This window comes from Aedes albopictus, chromosome 1, assembly GCF_035046485.1.
Source record: "Aedes albopictus strain Foshan chromosome 1, AalbF5, whole genome shotgun sequence".
Taxonomy (NCBI): Eukaryota; Metazoa; Arthropoda; class Insecta; order Diptera; family Culicidae; genus Aedes; species Aedes albopictus.
The window spans coordinates 230765036-230784651 of record NC_085136.1 but is presented as its reverse complement, the minus strand read 5'-3'; the positions used below and the strand labels follow the sequence as shown (position 1 = coordinate 230784651).

General features: G+C 41.1%; 1 protein-coding gene across 2 annotated transcripts in view; it reads right to left on the bottom strand.

The window, feature by feature from the left end:
- LOC109429597 (pro-resilin) overlaps positions 1-13897 on the bottom strand; it is a 29654-nt gene extending 15757 nt beyond the window's left edge. For both annotated transcript variants that reach the window (XM_029857121.2, XM_062846394.1), the window contains exon 1: positions 13299-13897. The gene's annotated coding sequence lies outside the window, so the exon portion shown is untranslated. The remainder of the gene's footprint in view (positions 1-13298) is intronic.
- Positions 13898-19616: the final 5719 nt, after the last annotated feature.

Below are 19616 nucleotides of genomic sequence, written 5' to 3'. Positions count from 1 at the left end.
CAGCCGTTAAGCTACGGAAAGGGCCAGCAGGGACACAGATAGCTTTGGTTCAGCTACCTGTGGCGGACGTCAAAAAGTCCGTTAAAGTAGGGAGCATAAAGGTGGGTTGGTGTGTATGTCACCTGACATTCCACGAGCCACCAGAGGTTTGCTTCAGGTGTCTGGAACCAGGACACAAGTCGTGGGACTGCAAAGGCCCCGACAGGCGCAAACTGTGCAGGCGATGCGGCGCTGAAGGTCATAAGGCCCAAAGCTGCACGAGTCCGCCCATCTGCATGATCTGTACCGGGAAATCCTCGAACAACAGACATCCGATGGGTGGCCCAAGGTGCCCGGCCTTCAAGAAAGCTGCAGTGAACAACAAATCACAGTGCAGGTAACGCAGCTGAACCTGAACCACTGTGATGCGGCTCAGCAACTGCTTTGTCAGGCAGTTTCTGAGTGGGAGACGGATATCGCCATCATATCGGACCCATACCGAGTACCCGCCGGCAACGGCAACTGGGTCGCGGATGGGACCAGAAAAATGGCGGCGATATGGACGACGGGTAAATACCCCGTTCAGGAGTTGGTGTCTACTACCTATGAGGGATTCGTGGTCGCCAAAGTAAACGGGGTCTTCTTCTGTAGCTGTTATGCGCCTCCGCGGTGGCCGATCGAGCAGTTCACGCAAATGCTGGACCGCTTAACGACCGTGCTAACAGGGCGAAGGCCGGTGGTAATAGCGGGCGACTTTAATGCCTGGGCCGTGGAATGGGGAAGCCGTTTCACGAACCAGCGGGGTCAGATCCTGCTAGAAACACTGGCCATCTTAGATGTCGACTTGGCTAATGTCGGTACCAAGAGTACCTTTAGTCGAAACGGAGCGGAGTCAATTATTGACGTGACCTTTTGTAGTCCTGGCCTAACAAGTAGTTCGAACTGGAGAGTAGATGATGGCTACACTCACAGTGACCACCTGGCGGTTCGCTACAGTATCGACTACAATAACAGCAGACAGCGGATAGAAGAAGAGGCGGCTAGGCCAAGGCCAAGCCCTCGCAGGTGGAAGACATCATACTTCGACGAAGGGGTATTTAGGGAGGCGCTCCGCCGTGAGCGAAACTTAATCGGTTTAGACGGCGACGAGCTGGTAGCGGTGCTCTCACGTGCGTGTGATGCGACCATGCCTAGGCGAGTCCACCCTAGAAATGGGAGGCCACCGGCTTACTGGTGGACCGACGCGATTGCGGACCTGCGCCGCGCCTGCCTACGGGCTAGGCGGCGGATGCAGCGAGCACGATCAGAGGAAGAGCGAAACGAACGGCGGGTGGTGTTCGCCGCTGCAAAAGCCGCGCTTAAGACCGAGATAAGAGCAAGCAAAAAGGCCTGCTTTGAGGGTCTCTGTCAGAGTGCCAATACGAACCCGTGGGGTGACGCCTACAGGATCGTTATGGCCAAGACGAGAGGTGTGATGGCTCCTACAGAGCAATCTCCAGAGATGTTGGAGGGGATCATTGGAGGACTTTTTCCGCGTCATGATCCTAGTCCTTGGCCTCCTTTCGTAGGACAGCCGGGGACTGGGGCTGGCGATGAGGAGAGGGTCACCGATGTGGAACTTGCGGGGATAGCTAAGTCCCTTAGCGTAGGTAAGGCCCCAGGTCCGGACGGAGTTCCGAACCTGGCCTTAAAAGTAGCTATTGCAGAGGCTCCCGAGATGTTCAGGTCTGCTATGCAGAAATGCCTGGACGAGGGAGTCTTCCCAGAAGCTTGGAAGAGGCAGAGCCTGGTACTATTGCCAAAGGCGGGGAAACCACCCGGAGACCCGTCGGCATATAGACCAATATGCTTGATTGACACGGCGGGGAAGGTGCTCGAAAAGATCATCCTCAATAGAATGTTGCGGTTCACCGAGGGCGACAATGGTCTTTCGAGTAACCAGTACGGCTTCCGGAAGGGGAGGTCCACCGTAGACGCTATCTTGTCGGTTACAAAAACCGCCGAGAAAGCACTCGAGCCTAAGAGGAGGGGAATTCGCTTTTGCGCGGTAGTGACTCTGGATGTAAGGAATGCGTTTAATAGCGCCAGCTGGTCTGCTATTGCCAATGCGCTCTTGCGTCTGGGGATATCGGAGTACCTGTACAAGATTCTCGGAAGTTACTTTCAGAATCGTGTATTAGTCTACGACACGGAGGTGGGTCGGAAGTGCTTTCACATAACCTCAGGAGTCCCGCAAGGTTCCATCCTGGGTCCGGTGTTATGGAATGTCATGTACGACGAGGTGTTGAGGTTAGAGTTTCCAGTGGGAGTGGTGATTGTCGGATTTGCCGACGACATTACGCTCGAAGTCTACGGTGAAACGATCGAGGAGGTAAAGTTGACTACCAACCACTCGATCAAGGTTGTGGAGGCGTGGATGCGGTCCAGGAAACTGGAGCTGGCTCACCACAAGACAGAGGTGACGGTTGTTAACAACCTGAAGTCGGAGCAGCAGACGGAGATCAGTGTAGGAGACTGTACTATCCTGTCAAAGCGCTCCGTCAAACACTTGGGCGTGATGATCGACGATAAGCTTACCTTCGGTAGCCACGTCGATTATGCCTGTAAAAGAGCCTCCACAGCTATTGCGGCACTGTCCCGGATGATGTCCAATAGCTCTGCGGTGTACGCCAGTAAGCGCAAGCTTCTGGCTAGTGTTGCTACATCCATACTTAGGTATGGCGGCCCGGTGTGGGGCACCGCGCTAAGTACTAAATGCTACCGACGGAAGCTGGAAAGTACTTACAGGCTTATGTGCCTGAGGGTTGCGAGCGCGTACCGTACCGTGTCACACGACGCTCTCTGCGTCATTACTGGTATGGTGCCTATCAGCATTCTTATCAGTGAGGACATGGAGTGCTTCGAAATGCGCGGCACAAGAGGCATACGCAGGACTGTCAGGATGGCCTCTATGGTCAAATGGCAGCGCGCGTGGGACAGTTCCACCAAAGGAAGGTGGACCTATAGGTTGATACCGAGGGTAGATAGTTGGATTAATAGGCGCCATGGGGAAGTCACATTCCACCTGACACAGGTCCTTACAGGTCATGGTTGCTTCCGACAGTATCTACACCGTTTCGGGCATGCGGATTCTCCCGAATGCCCAGTGTGCAATGGTTTAGAGGAAACGGCGGAACACGTTTTGTTCGTGTGCCCGCGTTTTCGCACAATGCGTGACCGCATGCTTGCCACATGCGGGGAGGACACAACTCCGGACAACTTGGTCCAGAGGATGTGTAGGGATGAGTTTGGCTGGAACGCCGTTTCAACGGCTATTATCCACATCGTCTGGGAGCTACAGAGGAGGTGGCGCGTGGACTCGGAGAATGGCTAGTCCAGATGCAGTACAAGAGGTGGTCCAGGGGTTCGGAGTCGGCTTCGTAGGTCATACCGGTGCCCTGCGGTCGAGATCGACCCTTACAACGATTAAGTGGCCGCGGAGAGGAAGTCCCGGTAGTGGTGCTGTCGTGGCGTCGGTCTACTGGGTTGGATCCGAGCCCGCGGTTGGAAAGGGGTCCCCGGCAAGGGTCGGGGTAGGTGAGATCCTGCTGTCTGCAACCTACGGGTGCATCTGATAGGGCCTGAAGGGTAGTGATACCCTTCCTTTGCGGGCAGGTCAGATCGGGTTGCACGTGGGCATCAGTTCTTGATGTCCGCTCAGCAGTAGGGCGCGGGCGGGGTTGACCCTGCCCGCCTTCCGAGGACAAAGGGAGTGGCGAGGACCACTCGGGAAACTGGCTAAGCGCCAGCATGCTACCGTGATGGACTCTCCAAAGCGAGTCATCGATGTTCGTTGCTGCAGGCTACGCAGCTAACCTTGTGGGTGCGATGTGCACTAGCCCCTCTCTGAAGCAATACCTTCTTGGTGGTTCCGGAGAGACGTAGGGTTTGGCGACCATAGGAATGGTTTAGTGGGTACGAGGAGAGAGTAGTCCTGGATTTTACTTTTGTTGTAGAAGACGGCCTGTCAGACCTACACTACCCTAACCTTCTGTTAGGGTGTCTGTTGAGCAGATTATCCCCCTATGGTTCAGAAGGAAAAAAAAAAATACTAAATGGAAAAACCCTAAACAGATCATCTCTTGTCCATCGCATTTAGTGATGTTGTCTTTTTTATCCAATATCCCCTATAAATTAAGAATATTTAAGATTGTCAGATGAATTTCAATAAAAAAAAACCATGCAAAGTTGTTCAAAAGTCTGATATTTTTGACTTTGAATATTTTTATGTATTTTTAATTTGTAGGGGAAAAGGGACAGAATGAGACATCATTTCTGAATAGAATAAAGAAGAGATGATCTGTTTGAGGTTTTACCATTAAGGCGAAACTGGAAGCATTTTCTCATTTTTTCGGTTTTTTATTTTTTATTAAATAACGAAGTAATATTTACAAAATCGGTTTTCGTACACATGTAGAGTATGGATCAAGGTATCTTCTGAATTTTTTTTGAGGTGGAAAATGTTTTCCATTTTCGCGATGGTCGTCATATTTGAATGACCCCTAACATGGAAAACGTAGACATCAACAACCATGCGTCTCCATGTGCGCCTTAATCTCGTTGGAAACACTTGGCTGATAATAAAATCACCAGAAAACCTTAATTGCAAGCACGAAAAACCGGAAGTTGCCAATTTTCATTTGGAAATCAAACGGTTTTTCGTGGGTTTGGTGGCCTAGCTTCTAGAAGAATGTTCGATGCAAACATATCTTGACACCATTCACCTATAGTAATGATCAAGTCCCATTCAGGAAGATTTTATGAGCTGGGCCATTTTACCCCATCTTGGCATTTTGGGCTCTGTTCCCCTACTCCTGGCAGTCGAGGAACCTTTTGCTTCTCTTGAGCTCCGATAGTCTTGGCGCAGAGGGAACTTTGAACACTAGTGAAATGTGACACAATGAATTGCAGCACGCTGGTTGATAAAGCGTTAACTGGCATCTGCCAACTTATTTGTATGAATCAAATATCCCACATGGAGGATAACGTGCTTCTTAAGCCAGCTTTCTGATACGTGAACCCCGCAGAGAAGCATCCCATTTTCTCAGCGTAAATCGTTATCGTATCGTGAGAAATGCCACCTAACCAACGTCACTCCTCTCTATGGTGGTAGGTACCGGAAAGGCCCAACAAAAGTTCGTGACACGCAGCCTGCAAAGCACAACTCGATCTCGGAGTGCATTGTCAGCCGCGCTTCCCTCCGGCTCAATTTGCGAATTTAAAATTCAAATAAATTACATCTTTACGACGCGGTGGGCGCCTTTTTCGTGGTCTTTGGCTTCGAATCGTTCGATCGGTGCGCGGGTGGGGAGGGTATAGGATTGTGATGACGTAAATGACGTGATCATCAAACATAGGTACAAGCAAGCGATGATGCCCCGTCGGTTGGACCGTTGGACCTACTCACCTACTGACTCGAGTGGAGCGCTGGCTGCTGTGCGGTTGAATAGGGCAATAAACAAGCGTGTCGTCGCGTCGACAAGCATGGGTCGCTCGGTTGGACGTCACCATCGGTAAAGAGAGAAGCGAGCGCGAAGCCGCCAACGACGACGGAGACGGTGAGTCTGGCGCTTAGCTAGAAACCACTGACTGCACTGACTGCTGGAGTGGTTGTCGTCGCTTGTCGGAAGAAATTACGGTCGTGATGAATTGGAGGTGCATTTTTGGAAGGTTTTGAATTTTTTTTTCTTCAATATTACATAATAGGTAGTTGTAGGTACAATGCCATCAGAGGGCATACCATCCAGGTGCTCATAACGTAGTTCGTAGGATACAAACCATCTTGTTGGATAATGACGTGGTAGCTTTTGAATAACCATTGTCTGACTTCAGGAGCTTCAGGATGCTAACCAGAAATTCTTACATGGTTTCCCGTCTATCTAAGTCAGGACCAATAGTGATCGACTTTATTCTTGCACCTCGCCTCAAGGCCAATTAGGTATCTATCAATTACTAATTTATAAATTAGCTTCTACATCATGTGTAAATGTTGTTAAGGAACTACAATTCCCTTAAAATAATAAGATTGAATAATTATCCCCTAAATTCAGTTTCCGTCTAACCCACATATATTTCGGGCACAACCTGAATAGGGTCCTAAAATTAAAGACGAAATCTCGCCTATATTGAATAATACGATCAAGCATGGTATTATAATCGGAATCGGAAAAACAAAGGAATAATGAGAAAATTAATTAATTAATGATAAATAGTTCGACTTTGACACTTGAGGTCAACCTTGTGTGACGGAGCTCGACATTTTTCGCACTGGGAATTCAAAAATGTTCCTATCTGACATACACGGTGAAAAAAATTACTCAAAGTATGTGTTATAAGCTAGAGACGAGACAAAATAAAAAAATAAAAATTATATACAGTGACCCCACACCGATGAATCACCTTAATTTTTGTACACTATTTATGAATCACCATGTTGATCAAATGGAGTGATCCATAAACTGTGGTCATTTTTGCCGATTCATAAATTGTGGGGTTACTGTATTTTCAACTACGGTTAATAAAAACGTCAAAAAATGAGTAAATATGTACTCTTGTACCGTATATTGTGGTTTAAAACAAGAACCCAGATAGGACTTTAGGAGCCTATTTAAATCCCGGTACATCTTCTACGTGACACTACGGCACATAGGATGGTCAAAAATTATATTTTTACCGTAGGTGTTCATTCAAAAAGTCGGCCAAATTCCAGATCGCAATACGCCATCACAGCGAACCGAAAAAATCTTTCACTGTGGTTGTGAAATACGATGTTTCGTATGTAGAAAATCCACGCACACATTTGCTTGCATCCTCCCTTCCCTAGGCAAAGACAACTTATTGTTTACATTATTGAACGCTGATGAAGAACAATTCGGCTGACTGCTGCTTTGGCGCGGTTGCCCTCAGCGTACGGTTCGCAAAACAAGAAAAACTTTCAACTCATAAGTGGAGTGAAATTGAAACGTGAAATTTCGCGTAATTATTCGATTTTCAGAGTGATATGGGGGCTGGTGGCAAAGGTGAGTTGGAATATATTTAATTATTGTCTATTTTCCGTCTGATATTGTCGACTTTTCCCCTTATCGAACGCGACAATTTGAATCCGTCACGGGAGAATCCATCGCCAGAGTCGTCGCCAGCCAATCAGCTGACGGGAGTCTGACGTTTCTTCGTTCTCACTAACACAAACAGCAGCAGAAGTGGTGCTTGATTCGTCGCGATGATTTGTTGTGAAAGCAACATACAATATGACGGGAATTAGCGCAAATGATGAAGTGAATTTGTTCCCTACCTTTTACTTAAAATCCTTAGACTTAACCCATTCGGATGTAATACAAAATGTTTCTTCCATTTCTTTCTTGAAATTTCCAAAAATAAATCGTTAATCCATTGAGACTGAGATATCCGTTTCAACGCAACAAAATCTAAAAAAAAACTTTTTAGATTTAGAATTTATTGAGGGGATTCACTTAACAGTTGATTAAATATTTTCAGGATAGACCAGTTCGATCCCCAAGGTAATTTTTGATAATTTCATTCGCAATTTCATGAAACATTTGAAATAGCAGAAAATCATGGCTTACGCAGCAATTAAATCTGTTTATTGCGGGATGATTGACCCATTAAAGATTAAAATCCCCGATAATAAACGAACAACAATCTGTTTATTGAGTCCCCTTCTCGATTTCGATCTGAATTCATTTCTAGGCAGAACATTACAAAAGATTCAGCGATGCAATTTCTGTAGATTTGAACTTAAAAATACATAAATAAATCTGCAAGCCTATTTGAAATATTTAATGGAAAAAGTTCTTTTGGTTTAGTTAGTCTGGGAGCCAATTTCATTAAAACAGTGACCAAATAATGACTTAGTTTGCTGAAAAGTGACTAGAACGTGACTTGGGACAAACACAAACATCTTACTGACGATCTTGTACCGACTTTTCAAACCTTCTAAGCAGAATACCCTCTTCGAATGAGTGCAATCACTCATGGATGACTGACACTGAGAAAGATTACAAATGGTAGTCAAAATATGCGTATCTGTCAAAGGATAAGCAAAAGATACAAAACTCCTTACACTCATTCGAATCTTACTGACGGTTGAAAATGAACCACCATTCCAAAAGTCTTCAAAATTTACATTTTATGTATTTCGGAACGATTCCGATGAAATTTGTAGGAAAATACTTGATGAATTTCTCTAAGAAATTTTCATGATGAACCCTTTGATTCTTTGTGGAATTTTTGAAAATATTCCATACACAGTCATGGATCACACACAGTTGCGGAACACGTTGATGTTCAAAGTCGAATGTCCTGCTTAACACATTCAATTAGGTACCATTTTAATATTGGTTGCATTACTTTATTTGTATCCTTTTAATTAAGTTAAACTTCGACTCCGCTGGTTAAGCCGCAAAAATTGATAATTAATTAAATAATTAGAAGTGATTGACATAAATTTGAACTGAAAATAATATTAATGTTATGACGAGGTGAAGCTCATTTTTGAAAGAATATTGATATAATTTATTGTACATTCGCCCTATAGGAGGATTTTTTTGAAATTGCTTGTAGAAATTCTTGTGGTGAAACTCCAGAAGCATTTCTGATTAAGTTTGCGAAAAAATCCGTGTTTTTGTGTTGTTTATATCTGGTGAAAATTTCATCATTTTTTTTTTTCTAGTTAGTTTAGTTTGTATTAGAAGAAAAAAAATCATGGTGATTTTTGGAGAAAAAATGGGGCAAATTTCCAAACTCATGATAAAAACCATATAGTAAAATATCAGTAAAAATTCAAGAAATGTTTTTATGTAAAAAATCACAGCTCTAGTATAACTCTTTGTAAACAGACAAGTTTCAGTCGCTGTATGACCAATCATGATTCATCCACTCACATTCATACCCTTAACAGGAAACCTGGAGTGTAATGTTCCTAAAAGCGGCTACACAAACTGAACGAAACATAACTCAATTTTTTTTTGTGAGATTCTATGGCAAAAATATTCGAGGTTGGAAACCTTGAACACATACATATTTGAGTTTGTTTGGAAATCCCTTGAACAATGTCAAGAGCATTCTTTGATGAGTTTTCAATGAAAGTTTTCTAATAACAAACGTAATACCCGAAATGTTTTTGACACCACTTCTATAACAATTCCGAAAGAAATAATCCGGATATGTGGTAGAAAAGTATCTTACAAAAGGAATATGTAAAAATTTTTTGTTTGGGAATTGCACGTAAAATTGTTAGAAAATGCCCTAGATAAATGTACCTTCTATCATCTCCGTTAATTTGTTTGGCATCATATGCAAACTAACGGAATTTATTTACAGTTAAACTTCTCGTAACCCTCCCAAGTAACATTTTTTAGTCGAATTGACTGGAAAAGGCCCATAAAAACAATATAAAATGTATTCGGTTTTATGTCGAATTTGAAAACCTCTATAAGACGACCAAAAGTCCAAAAGTGACCAAAAGTCATCGAAATGTTACTTGGGCTGTACATGTGAGGAAAACGTACTTATGGTCAGGCATGGAATCCTCCTCAGAGCAAAACAAGAGAACAAAAAATCTGCTCCGCGCTCCCGCATTCAAAGCTAGAGCGTTTTCTCTCGTTTTGTTTCAGCTTCCTGCTTGAAGCTTGTGACTCCGAAAAACGTGCGGTTTGACTGCTCAAAAAAGTGCGTTTCCTCAAAATTGAGGCACTTTGTGTACGCCGGGAGTAAACATGAATATGTTTGTGATAACAAATCATTTATTAACAATTGCACAAGTATTTATATGTGCAATTATGACATACCACCCGATCGGCGAGCTCATACTGCGAACAACGCCATAAAAATAGTCCACCAACTTACTGGGTTCCTCAAAAATGAGGCACAAAAAAGTTACACTTTGTGTTGATTCAAGTGGCTCGAAGTTTCTCTTTGTCTCGCTCCCGTTCTCTCTTTGTGCATCGCTCCCGCACAAACGACTTCGGTAGGAACGCACAAAGATAAAGAGAGCAAAAACGTTCATTTGAGGCACATTGTGGGAGCAAATAACAAGCCTGCTTATGGTTTCCTACTCGCGCGGTGTAAGACCACTGGCAATACTGATTGGCATTAGTTTCCGGTAGGTTTTTTTTTGTTTTGAAATATTATTTCTAAAATCTGAATTATCACTATTGGAATTGACTGAATCAATGTGGTTAGACTATTGAAAATTCAGGCCTTTTTTCGTGATAACTTCCTCGATTTGAAGTTAATTTCGCTTTTTGGCGATTGAGAATAGCTAGGACTGCATAGGGTCGTTTTCCTTCAACGGTGGAAATATATTGTAAGTTTAATGTTGTCAGAAGAATAGGGTGACCAATTGTTATGAATTTTAACTATGAACATTGACAACAAATACATGCAGATTTTAGAATATATCCACAAAATATCCGACTCAGTGTGTGAAACTTTTAGTTTGTGTACTTAGTGCTAACGTAAGAACAAAAAAAATCTCCTATATACATATAGCGAGAGTACACGGTGAAGATTTTTTTGATTGAATGTCGTATATATTTGCTGACAAAATTGTGGAAAAATGTTGCGGTTCAATTTTTGAAAACCAAAACTTTCAAAAATGCATAGATGTTTATCGGATTCGTAAATAATGTGTGATCAATTCCACAAGAAATTTGAGTAGAAATTTTCCAAGAGTTCAACAAGAATTTTAAGCATGATTTTTTTTTTCCTGGAAAATGTCAGGGATCCATGAAATTATACATCGAAGAATGTCTCCAGAATACACATTATAAATCTCAAGAAACATCTTAGCTTTTTCCGATATATTTTTTATGATTTTCACCAAGATTTCCAGAATTCTCAAAAAGAAGTCTGGACTTTTGAGAAGTACCAGAAATTCTACAACAACCCCTTTGCCCCTTTAGTAATTATTTACAACAAATGGGCTGATTTTCCACTACTTAGAAAAACCCTTCTTCGAGGGCAATTCTAAATTTTCAACTTAAGTTGAAACGTCTCGAGAATAGGAACTTCTTAGTCGCTGGCTCGAAAATAGTGAATAAGCTACTAAATAGATAATTGGCTCCAGGCCTGTAATTGTAATGTTCGTTATGAAACTCCACGCATGTTATATCGGATTGCAACTTAAAAAATAACCAAGAGTTTAATGCACAATAAACAAAAAATGTGGCAAAATCGCCAATGTCACTTACGTTACTTTTCAGAATTACGGCAATGGAGTACTAAGTGAACAAAGAGGGTTATTCTATAAGCCAGTGATCCAAAGAAAAAATGTCTTTGCGGGCAGGCACAAATGATTTATTGACGGTTTTTCCAGATTTTTATTATTTTTTTGCTTATTTCATTGTTAAGTAATTTAGTAAATTTCAGACTTATTATTAAAAGTCGCACAGAAAATATTCGATAGCGATCCTAGTTGACGCTAGAACAATATGGATGTTTTCAAGACTTTTGTGATGAAGTTCACAGACATTGCTTGCCATTTGTGCGGGAATTTCTTAAAAAATCTCTGGGATAAATTTTGTAAGGTTGTATCTTATCGCATCATTGGAAGCTCATAGAAGTCTTTATTAAGAAAAAAAAAGTTTAAACTCTGAGATTTTTTTGTGTGATTTCTGGAGGATCTTGAAAATTTTCTGAAGGAATTTAAGAATTTTTTGAAGGTGGAATTTTATCTTAAATTTCCTAGAAATGTTTTTGTGTAAATCATTGAGAGAATTTTTAAAAATTTATTCTTTTTTTGTGGATTTTAGGAAGCCAATGAAATTGTTTGCTGAAAATTTTTCGGGAAAATCAAGAATTTGTAGTGAAATTTTTAGAAATAAATAAGTTTATAGCAGTTTCCTCAGAAAGCACATCTAAACCAACTTGTGTAGAACATTCTCAACGCATCACTAGGGAATTCCTTTAAAGAGTTTCTTATCCAAACTCTTACGTTTTCATAAAATTGTAGGTAAATGTGTTGGAATTATGTTTACCTAATACCTTATATAACTGCTTAATATATCTCCAAAATTTTAAGAATTATGAATATTAAAATATGGTAAACTTCTGGATCGTCATAATGGAACCCATCAACAAACAACAATTCGCGGGCCGCACAAAACCTTCTTAAGGTTTGCACTGCAGAAGGCTGAACTCGGAACATGAAGCACTTTAAATAAATGTGGAAGGGAATCAGACTAAACATGTATTTTTTTCTGATGCTTCTGGATATTTCCGTTGTGAATTACATAGGCAATGTTTAGATATGCTGCAGAAATAATACTTGGAATACCTAGGTGAAATTATCAAAAAACTTCTTGGAGAATGCATGACAAAGTTTAAAAGGAGATATTGAATAATTAACATCGCATATAAAAATTGAATTCATCAGAAAAAGTCACTTCCAGTCTATTGAGAAAGAAAAACTTGAACGAAAATCACTGAGCTATTATTAGAATCGCTTTTGTCCAAAAAATATCACTATGCGATGGACGATATGGGAAGAAATGGCACTCACTGGCCAATTTGAAATTTACACAATTTTGTTAAATAATTTGGCTTATGTTTGTTCTTATTTATTTATGAAAATTTTCAAACAATGATGTTGGGTAATCTTATCACAAATTTGAACAAATGATCGAATGTCTGATCGTCTCTACAGAGTACAAGATTTATTTCACCCACTTCACTGTAATTTGTTCCTGTAAAGCACTTCAAATCTGTAGAGCACATCCTCTTCCTTCTTTTCCACAAAAACAGCAGTCCTTTCAGTCCATGTGGAAAATTTAAGCTGAAATTCACCAGCGATTGTAACACAACACAGCATCCACTAATTGGCGTGCATACATCAGTTCCTGTTTCTGTGTCTGCTGGTTGCAGGATAAACTTTTTCCTACTTTTCAATCACCAAGAGTCAACAGCGGGCGGGTATTCGCACCGAAGAACGAAGCCACCCAAGTCACTTTCAAACTGTAATTTTATCATCCATTATCATGGATGCTGCTCCAACACTCTTTTCTATTTTTTTTTTGTTCTTGATACTGCACTATTCCTCTGGTGGTAACAGAACGTAAAAGTTGGTCGTCGCAGGAAAAATCGTTCATCTCATCCATGCACAAATTTAATTTTCCGTTTTTCGTAAATCCACTCGTTTTGTTCCCGTTTTCCCGGCGCATCCGGGAAAAACTTTAACACTGATCTCACGCTTGCACAAAACTAAAATCCCTAAACTGAGCAGGGACGACTCTGGAAGATCACATTTGGTGGGGGAGGCTTACTTCGAGTACTCCTGCGGAATCGATGGGACTACGATGGTATTGACGGCTGCTGTGTTGCTGCTGACGCTGCTGACACACGCTCTCGGAACACGGGGATCACGGATTTGGACCACTACTCAATGGCAGTGAGCGCGGTTCGCTTAAAAACTAATGAACCGAACCGATGTACTTAACTGAATGATATTCAAATCGGAGTAATCGTCACTTTTATACCGAAAACTAAACAAAAGTGCAATTTTCGTTTGTTTAGAGGAGGCTCGCCGGGCGACCCGAGAAGAGCGCACCAGCCAGCAGCAGCCAGAATCGGGGAGAAGAAGCACCCGCCGTCGACCGTCAGGTCCCACACATGGACGTGAGAAGTCCGCCTGCCTGCATACAGCCGCGCAGGTGACAGACGGCGGACGGGAGGAGATTTTTTCTGCTACTTGCTCACTTCTAGATGAGGCCCCTTCTCCACACGCGGCGAACGAGAGTGAAACCGAATCAAGCACGAAGCCTACCCGGTGGTGGCTCAGCGCCAAGGAGATTCCCCTGCTGTAGGTGTAGATTGGTTGCTTCTCCAGCTCCAGCCAGCCACCTGGGCGGCAGACGACCCGACGCAGCGCGCGATCTGGCGAACCACGTGAGAGCGAACGGCGACGGTGCCGCCACATCATTCTCTTCATCAAAAGTGGCTGCGGTGTGGAGATGATCAGATACCTAGATTGGCGAGTTTTTGTTTGTGCTTTTCGCACACTGTGTTCTGTTAGGCTGTTGGTACACGCATCTTACTTTGATATCGAGGGAGCTTTTCAAGCGATTACGTTTTAGAGGTGCTTGGAGATTGGTTGAGATTGAATTGAGAAGCCACTGCAAAAGAGCTTCAGAGCGAGCGATCCTGTCGATTGCCGCATACGGAAATGGGTTTATAATTTAATTCGGTTAGTCGCAATTGAAAGATCGTTGGCGGCTGTGCGTGCGGTGATCTATGGTTGGGTAACGATGTAATCTCTGAGTGTTCCGAATTTCTTGAAGAAAGGATCTTTCCATTACAATTTAGATCATGATTAATTGAACGAGGATTCATTATATTACGTTCCAGCTACGCCACAATCGTATTTGAAACCTGCTGAACCAAAATAGTTGGATATGTAGGCAACATCGATATTTTTTATGATCAGCTTACATCATCAGCTGTTTTAAAAAATCCACTATACAGGTGACTCCTAATTCATGGCGTGATGGGGCTGCCTAACGTAAGGCTCGGGAGCTGTATAGACTACATCAGAAAAATATTAAAAGGATTCAGCCTAGAATCATGGTTAAATTCTGGTTTATGGTGGTACATACATTGAGGATGATAAAAAAAAGTGATTTTTTTTAAGTTTACTATCTAGACAATACACTACTCTCCAAATTTCATGATGATTGGAGCACTAGAACAAAAGTAACAGAACATTGTGGCGCGTACCTTCCAAAAGGACAAGGCAAAGGGCGCAACTTTAAACGTATATATAAAAAGGTCAATTGAAGTGATCACGATTTCTTTAAAACAAGTGGAGTGAACCAGGTTGAAATTTTCAAATCAAGTTGAACAAAAAAAAAGTCGTTGCTTTAGAGGTACAATGTTTAAACATCGTATTATTTTTAGTCAGCTAGGTTTTTTTTTTTTAAATGTGAACCGTTCAGTAACTCGAATATAAAAAACACCGTCTTCAGCCAGAGATCGTACAGACTGAACACTACTAACTTAAGACAACGAACAACACTCGGTTCGTGGCTGCAGTCCTTCCTCCTCGGCTGCGTCCTACACGTTCTGTACCTGGTCCACACACCTTGTAGGCTGCCCTCCAGGTCTTCATGTACCATCCGGATCTGTTACAAACACAAGTTTTGCAGGGTTGTTTTCCGGCCTTCTCAAAACATGCCCTTCCCATCGTATCCTTTCAGCTTTTGCAACCTTTTGGATTTGGTTCGCCGTAGAGTGCTGCAATCTCGTGATTCATTCTTCACCGCCACACACCGCCAAAGATGGTCCTAAGCACCTGTTGTGGCGCGGGAAGTGATTCAATCACGACACTAATTTTTCGTAGCAGATACAAAATCGTTGTTTGTTGATCAGCTCAAACTGAAACCAATTTCATTTATTATTTATAATTTCTCTTAACTACAAAGTAAGTTCACTTACAAATCTTAGTGTTCCTATTCCACTAGGTTTCAAACCATCTACGAATTACCATCTCGATCTTCTTCTCCGTGAAACTACTTCTAAACAATGCATTGCCGCATCTATACAGACCTATTATTTACGCTAAGTTATAGATAGGGTTACCAACCGTACTTGGCACGCCAACAGCACCCGTCGCTCGAACCCTTCGAGTGCTTGGATGTCCTCCTCGAGCATATTCCAGGATCCGTGCCCGTAGAGAACCACCAGTCTTATCAGCGTTTTGTACATGGTAGGTACATTTGGTGCGGGGGTGAATCTTTTTCGACCGCAGATTCTTGTGAAGCTCATAGCGGGCCCTACTTCCACTGAAGATGCACCTTCGTATTTCGCGGCTAACGTTTTTTTTTTTTTTTTTCATTTATTTGATAGGCTCAAGCGCTATAAAGCATAACAGAGCCGAAAACCAATTGCATTGTTACAAAAAAAATACAATAAATTAATGAAAACAAAATCAGAACTTATAATCGGCTAACGTTGTTGTCTGCCGTTAATAATGAGCCGAGGTAGAAGAAATCCTCCTTACCTTACCTTACCGATCAGGCTAAGGCTGAGGTGGCCTCTGATGTACATAGTAGCCGCCTCCATTCCACTCGGTCCATGACCGTTTGTCTCCAGTTCCGCACTCTGCGTAGGGTCCGCAGATCGTCCTCCACTTGGTCGACCCACCTAGCTCGCTGCGCGTCGGATGACTCTCGAGAACCATTTTAGTCGGGTTGCTATCCGACATCCTGATGACGTGACCTGCCCACCGTAGCCTCCCGATTTTCGCGGTATGGACGATGGTTGATTCTCTTAGCAGCTGATGCAGCTCGTGGTTCATTCGCCTTCTCCAAGTCCCGTCTTCCATCTGCACTCCGCCGTAGATGGTGCGCAACACCTTCCGTTCAAAAACTCCAAGGGCGCGTTGGTTCTCTGCACGTAGGGACATCATCATGCTCTTAAGATTTCAATCTGTGATGATTTTTTATAATATGATGTGTTTTTCAGGGCACTATCAAAGTTACCCCAAAATGAAAATCTTATTCTCGCTCATATGAAAAACTAAAAGTCACCCAAAATATTTAAAATTATCGGATCTATCAATTGCAATTGATAACCGATACCCCAGTACTTGTTTTAAAAATATAAAACTAGGGAAAATACTGTTACATAAAAAAATAATGAGAAAATTTGCTGAAAAACTATCAAAGTTACCCCGTTTTACGGTACGAAAAATAAAATTACATTCGTAAGCTTTTATTTACTTGAAATCTTGAAATGTGTCAGATACTTATTATTTTGGTACGCATCATGAAAAGGGGGGTCAAGTCTCCCTAATTTCAAAGTACAGCATATTTGAATTTGAAATACACTACACGCAACCTGAGATTGGCAGATTCTAATACAATTGGGTATGAAACATATACAAATATTGTATTAGGGCCTTGCAAATACAAAAATTGGTAGGTGGCAGTATACCAAAAATTGTATTGGCTTCCTAGAATCTGGAAAAGGAAAATTTCGCATGTATGCGTGTGCTCTGTCGCACTGGTTTCTCATTATTTGTTCTATTTTTAGACTGTTCATGGCAGCAGCAGCGGCATCAAATACCAATGCATGTTTAAAAAGAAATACGGGCGGCAGCGGGAATCGAACCGAGACACTATCATGGTGATACACAGTATCCTGTGCTCCCACCAGCACGGCTATAACTGCACATGGATAGACGAGAGGCTGAAAGCCATCATCATCAACACAAACGTGGCTTGGTGATGGAAGTGATACAGCCGCCACACTGCACAATGGGTCCAGAGCCGTATTTGCGAAGACAAAACTGTTTAAGCTTCAGCTTTAAGTTTTTAGACACATAATGTGTTTAAGAAAGTTTATTTTCAATTGTTGACCCTATTCCCTATTATTGTTATGTTAGGGTGGTTCGTCTGGTTAAACTGATTCAAAAATTTTATTTGCGATGCCATGATGGATGGTGATGGATCGTTTAATTAGAAATTCCACCAATAATAAACGGCAAATTTTAAATTTCATATATCTCAGGACTCTCACCACTTAGAAAGTTGGTGTCTTCGACAACGTTGTTAAGTGAGTCAAGGGCTTACAGTTAATGGTCCACTAGGCGGCGCTAGTTACACATTTGCAAAATCATTCAAATGATTGATATTTTTTCGTGAAGTAATCAACTAGCTGTAAGTTTGTTTTCTTTGAACGTGTCTAAGTCAAGTCAAAGGTTTTTCAAAGAGCTATATATTAGTCATAACTGTGCAATGTCGCATTTCATTCGGTTCACTTGATCCAGAGATATAGCAATTAAACGAAGAACACTCAAATATGAACTACTTTATTAGAGTTGTTCCAATTTTATGTAAAGTTATATATTAAGTAATAAATTTAACTTAAATATGTTCACAGAAAACTAAATTACAGATTTTTGATTGCTTTACGAAAAAAACATTCATTTCCATAAATTTGCAAATGTGTAACTTGCGCTTCCTTGTGACAAAATTTCGAAACAAGTGGACCATTAACTGTAAGCCCTTGACCTACCAAACAACATTGTCAAAGACACCAACTTTGTAAGTGACCAGAATTCTGAGATATATTAAATTTAAAATTTGCTTGACCTCTAGTACCGCCTAGTGGTATATACAAAAGCATGCTCAGTTTTAAAAATTGCCTAAAACATTTTTAGCAAGTTGTATCCTTTTATAAAGTCCACCAAAACTATTCAAATTTTTATTACTTGTTCCTCAACGAGTTTGATTTAATTGGTGCAAATTTGGGCTTGATTGATTATTCAACTTTACACGAAATTAGAGCTCTTCTATCTATATCTAGTTTTTGACTTCCGTTTATCAAATTACTGTACCTTAGGACTAAGCGAACCGAATTAAATTAAATATCGTTGGACTCGACTAAAATATGACCAAAGGCAAAAAAGTTGCAATTTATTGAAAACTTTTCGAAAAGTTCTAATGATTCGAATGTTTTATCCAAGGGCTGAAAGTCTCTTTAATAAAGACAAATCAATCAAATCAATCGAATGTTTTATTTTTGAAAATTTGCTATAACTTTGTAAAACATTCTGATGTTATATAGAGAATAATTAATCAGCAGATTTTTGGATAAGCCACACTTGATTGACCGTAATCATTTCACAATTGAGGAATTCCACGGAGTCATGTCAGTCGATCCTGAGCGACCATTTCAAAAATATCTGAAACTTTGCACAGTTTTTCAATTTCATCTAAATCGTCATTTTTCGATATCAAACCTTCATATTCACTCACGACTAACTTTTCAGAAGGGTGTATGCTAAAACAGCTCAAAAATATTCTAAAAGCTGTACAGCAAAAACGGATTTTTCGATTGTTATGAATTTTTCAGCAAAGTTAGATAACTAAATGATGATTCCTTAGAAAATATACACTGTAAAAAATTTATTTTTTTACTTAAAAAAAATATTATTTTTGTCACAAAAACTCAAATATCTCAAAACCCTATCTTTTTACCAACGTTAATTTTTTAGGGGAAATGGCCCTTTATATCAGCTATCTACCATAAAATTTTGGTGATGGTAAACTGATAAACAAAAAAGTTATGACATTTCAAACATTTCACAATTTTTACATTTAGTAACAAAAAAAATTTTTTTTCTGTGTAAATTATTTTGAGAATTATTTTTTGATGCTGATTTTATTGTAAAGGCTACCGCCTGAATTAAACAAGTTGTTTTCATGATACTTTTGTTTGATTATTCATAATTTCTATAGTATCTATTTGAAACTTAGACGCGATCCAGTGTTTTGATCAAAAATATTGAGAGTGTCATACTTTTTATTGTACGTGACTGGTGAAAAAATCCCTTGATAGTGTTGAAAAGCTGTTGATTATAAGAAAAATGGAATTAAACTTATTTTTAAGACAAAAGCTGTATAATAAAAGTTTTATATACGCGTATACGTCTAGTTTATCTTCAAAAAAAATACCTCTTAGAGAACAGACTTTATGATCGGAAGAATGCGAGTAACTTCAACAACAACAAATGCATGAGAGTTACCTACCACGTGAAAATCCATCGCCCAGTTCACACTACCCCCACCTGGTGGAAATGT